Source organism: Desmodus rotundus, chromosome 1 (genome assembly GCF_022682495.2).
Source record: "Desmodus rotundus isolate HL8 chromosome 1, HLdesRot8A.1, whole genome shotgun sequence".
Classification (NCBI taxonomy): domain Eukaryota; kingdom Metazoa; phylum Chordata; class Mammalia; order Chiroptera; family Phyllostomidae; genus Desmodus; species Desmodus rotundus.
This window is the reverse complement of record NC_071387.1, coordinates 101,875,258-101,880,124: the sequence shown is the minus strand read 5'-3', so window position 1 is coordinate 101,880,124 and position 4,867 is coordinate 101,875,258. Positions and strand designations below refer to the sequence as shown.

At 46.5% G+C, this 4,867-nt stretch overlaps 2 pseudogenes; both read left to right on the top strand.

Annotated features, from left to right (window-relative positions):
* The first annotated feature begins 358 nt into the window (after positions 1-358).
* LOC112298452 (GTP-binding nuclear protein Ran-like) lies at positions 359-1,027 on the top strand (annotated as a pseudogene).
* Positions 1,028-1,030: 3 nt separating this feature from the next.
* Positions 1,031-4,235, top strand: LOC112298451 (large ribosomal subunit protein eL31-like; annotated as a pseudogene).
* Positions 4,236-4,867: the final 632 nt, after the last annotated feature.

Here is a 4,867-nt window from a genome sequence, read left to right as displayed (position 1 = left end):
CGCCGGCGCGCGGTCCGTGCGCCACCGAGGGTGGATCCCCCAGGGGGGCGGAGAAAAGGCAGGCGGGGGCGTGGTTTCCTGAGTGGCAGCCCCGGAACCCAGGAAGAGTCCCTGAGGTCCTAGAATTAGTCGTATTCAGGTAAAGCTTTTATCATGTGGGGATCTAGGAGCATTTTATTTCAAAATTTTAAGATAATTTCAAAATAGTGAGACAGCAATCACACATGGATGTTTCCCTCTCCCTTCTGTCTAAAAATAAACTAAATAAAATCTTTAAATTATATATATAGGAAGAATCTCATAATCATAATCTTGAGAAACGAGGCCAGACACCAAAAAGTAAAGGCTGGCTGGTTCCATGTCTGTAAGGTGAAAAGTAATCTTTGATTTTTCGGCTCTCAGACCCGCCTGAGATACTTCTGGAAGTTAACGTCAAGAAGTTAACATCGCGACAGTCGCCCAGGGAGAAGCCCAAACCTAATCAGACTGGGAAAACTACATTTGTGGAACTTCATGTGGTGAATTTGAGAAGCTTGTAGCCACCTTGGTTGTTGAAGTCCATCCCCTCTTGTTTCACACGGGCAGGGTGCCTATCAAGCTCAGTGTGGGATACAGCAGGCCAGAAGTTGCGCCCGCTGAGCCACGGCTATGCCTCCAAGCCCAGAGCGCCATCATAGGGTTTGATTTAACTTCGACAGCTACTTCGAAGAGCGTGCCTATCTGACAGAGACCTGGCATGGGTGTGTGAAAACATCCCCATCGTGTTGTGTGGCAACCAAGTGGACAGCAAAGTTAAGGCAAAATCAATCTTCTTCCACCAGAAGAGTCTTTAGTACTATGATACTTCTGCCAAAAGTAACTCCAACTCTGAGAGGCCCTTCCTCTGGCTTGCTAGAAAACTAGTTGAAGACCCTGACTTAGAGTTTGTCACCTAGCCTGTTCTTGCACCACCAGAGGTTGTCAAGCACCCGGCTTTGGCAGCACAATCTAGATTCTGGAGGTTGCCCAGACCGCCACGTCCTGGATGAGGATGACGCCCTGGGAGAAAGGCGAGCTGGAGGCCAGCATCACCAGAAGTCTAGTTTTATAGGCAGCTGTCCTGTGAGGATGTCAGCGCTGCGGCCTGCTTGCCACTTCACTATATAGCTAAGCAAAAGTGTGCTTGACTTTCGGGATTCTGAAGGAGATGAATGGGCTTCAGAGTGAATGTGGCAGTAAAAGAAGAAACCTTCATTTTTTGGACCTGCACATTTAGCTGTTTTGGAATACAGTTGTTTCTTTATTGAGTTTCAAACACAAAACTGGGGCAGTCACATCACAATGTTCAGTGGTGAAACCTTGTATAGTTTACTGTCATTCCCATTCCTTTTTGTTTAGAATCAGAACAAAGTTGTATTTCAATTTTCTAAAAATAAAACAATCTTTGCCGTTAGAAGTCAGGGGAATGACCTGAGTGGAGAGTCAGGAAGCGAGTGGAGGGGCCAGTGGGGAGCTGGGGGTGGGGGCAGCCGTGTTCTCCCTCTTGGTCTGGGTGTTCCTAACAGTGTGTTCCATTTGGGAAAATTCATCCAGCAGCAAACTTATTTGTTTTTTAAGATGTGTGATGTACTGAATAGAACATTTAAAATACAGAAATAAAGGAAAGAGGAAAGGACAAAGAAGAAAGTAAAAAACCATAATGATTTTAAGTATCCATAGTATTGAGGGAAAATTTCCCCAGACACTCCAATTTTACCTCCCAAAACAGCCACATGACAGAGTTAGCGTGTGGCCCTGCAACAGCCTTTGACTTTGAAAGGGGTCCCCTTGCTGACAAACATTGAGAGCATGTTGGTGAAGCCACCCCCACTGCCCCCACCTTAGGAGCTGCCCCAGAATCTGCAGAGCACCCAGCGCAGCCACCCTCAGACCTGCCTCGCCCAGTTACATGTGCCCCAAAGAGATAAGAACCTGGACAGGTCAGTGCCCACTGGACAGGGCTGGTGTGTTTCCCAGTGACCCCAGCCCTTGGCACACTTCTCATTTGATTCTCACAGTAGCCCTATGACTCCCGTTTTTGCAGATAAGGACACTGAAGGTCACACCATTAATAACTGTATGGCAGAGACAGCACTTGAAACCTGAGCTTAAGAGGGGAAGGAAGGACAAGTAAATATATATACAGATGGAAGGGATGGACAGACAGACACTGTGGGCAACCTCATTATTCCCTCAGTTACCACCGAGGCTCCTCCTGCCTTAATACATGTGCCCTGACCACCCTGTCCACCGCCTTTTGTAGGAAAGGGCCGGGATCTAGAGACCTCAGCTTCATTGGTTCCTTGATCTTGAACAAGTCACTTTCAATCAATTGGCTTTCCTGACCTGTAAATTAAAGCAGGGAACTTCATATCTCAGAGAACCCCCCTTGTTCTGATAATCTAAGAGGATAAGGACCAGGCACCACGGTTTTCACAAACTGAGAGTAAATACCTACCTACGGAAGATGAAACCCGGATTGGAAAAGAAGTTGGGAATGTTTTTTCTAGGGAGAGGAGCAAGGTGCCTGCCAGCCAGCCCTTCTTATCCTGCTTGCCCCATTGATATTCATCACACATGAAACTCACTCCTTCCAAAGGTCAGGAGGTCATTGTTTCCCCTTCCAGACATGGGAGGTGGACCCTGGCAGGATTACCTGATGCTGGACACGTTGACTCAGGAACTGGTATCCCTGTACCACTTGATACTAACTCCGAGATAGAGGGTCACAATATGTCACTTACAGCCATGACTGGTGTGGCTCAGTGGGCTGGGCGTCATCCCACAGACCAAAAGGTCACAGGTTTCATCCCTGGTCAGGGCACATGCCTGGGTTTCAGCAGGTCCCCTGTTGGGGGTGTGTGAGAGGCAAGCTATTGGTGTTTCTCTCCCACATCAATGTTTCTCTCCCTCTCTTTCTCCATCCCTTCCCCTCTGTATAAAAATAAATAAATAGTCCTGGCTGGTGAGGCTCAGTGGATTGAATGGCTGTGCACTGAATGGTTGCTGGTTCAATTCCCAGTGAGGGCACATGCCTGGGTCACAGGCCAGGTCCCCAGTTGGGGGTGTGTGAGAGGCAACCACATGATTCTCCCACATTGATATTTCTCTCCCTCTCTTTCTCCCTCCTTCCCCCTCTCTCTAAAAATAAATATATAAAATAGTCTAAAATAAAAATAAATAAAATATTTTTAAAAAGAAATAACAGCTTTAAAAAAATAAAAGTAAGTCACTTAGCCCCCTCAGAGCCAAAGAAATGATGATAATGACAAGCTTCACCTGGAACATTCATTCTCAATGGTACACTCAAGAGGGCAAAAAATGTTTCTTGGGAAGCAAAGAAAAGCTTACACTTTTATGTAAAAGCCCAGATACACACAGTACATAAACCAATGTACAGTATATCTGCAGAATTAAAATTCCATGGGAGTTCCACACAAAAACTGGTGCATGAGGAGCCTTCATACATCACTGGTGGGAATGTAAAATGGTGCAGCCACTGTGGAAAATAGTTTGGCAGTGCCTCAATAGTTAAACATACAGCATACCACATGACCCAGCGATTGCTCCTAGGTATACATCCACGAGAATGGAAGGGTTTCAAACAAAAACGGACGAATGAATGTTTATGCCAACATTATTCACAATGACAGAAAGGCGGAAACAACTCAAACGTCCATCAGCCAATGAATGGGTAAAGTGTGATTCATCCACACAATGGAATAACATTCAGCCACAAAAAGGAATGAAATACTGACTCGTGCTTCGGCACGGATGAACTCGAGAATGTCATGCTGCCGAAACCTCGCACTGTTCTTTCCAACTGGGACCCGGCACACCGGCTCCCGCGAAAAGGAGAAGGGCCCTTCCGCCATCAACGAGACAGTGGCCAGAGAACACACCATCAGCATTCACAAGCGCATCCATGGAGTGGGGTTCAAGAAGCGTGCCCCTCTGGCACTCGAAGAGGTCCAGAAATTTGCCGCGAAGAATATTGGAACTCCAGACGTACGCATTGGCATCAGGCTCAACAAAGCCATCAGGCCGAAGGAATCAAAAATGCCCCACACCGTATCCGGGTACAGTTGTCCAGAAAACATAATGAGGATGAAGATTCACCAAACTGTATACTTTGGTTCACCTACGTACTTGTCCCCGCTTTCAAAAATCTACAAAGAGTTAATGTGGATGAGAACCAACCGCTGATTGTCGCATAAAGGTATAAAAGTGCCACACAAAGAAAGAGAAAAGGTTGTGCTAAATGAAGGAAGTCAGACACAAAAGGTCATGTTTGGTATGAGTCCGTTTCCTGAAAAGTCCAGAATAGGCAAACCCATAGGAATGGGAAGTAGATCAGTGGGCTGCACGGGGCAGAGGGCTGAGGGTGGGGGCGGTGAGGAGTGGCTGCTGATGGGTATGGCGTTTCCTTTGGCACTGATGAAAATATTCAAGAATAAGACACTGTTGGGGGCCGCACGACTTTGTGAATATACTTCCAGAGATGCTGCCTGTACACTTTAAAGGGGTGAATTTTATAGTATGTGGATTATATCTCAATAAATTTATTATTCTTAAATGTTCAGGAAAAAATGACTAAAAGGCTGAGAGTCAGAGATGTGGGGAAGGGCAAGAATGAAATTAAAAAGTTGAGAAACCCTGACCCAGAGCCTGCCCACAGGAGCATCGAAGGCACATTCGTGTAGTGGTATTTTTGGTATTTTTACAGACCCGTAATCTCTTAACTGCAGCCCCGGGGCCAGGTACATTTCTGAACTCAGAATTTGGGGGGGTTAGAAAGGTAATATGGAGTGTATGCACGCGACAGCCGGGCAAGGTTTGGGGCGGCACC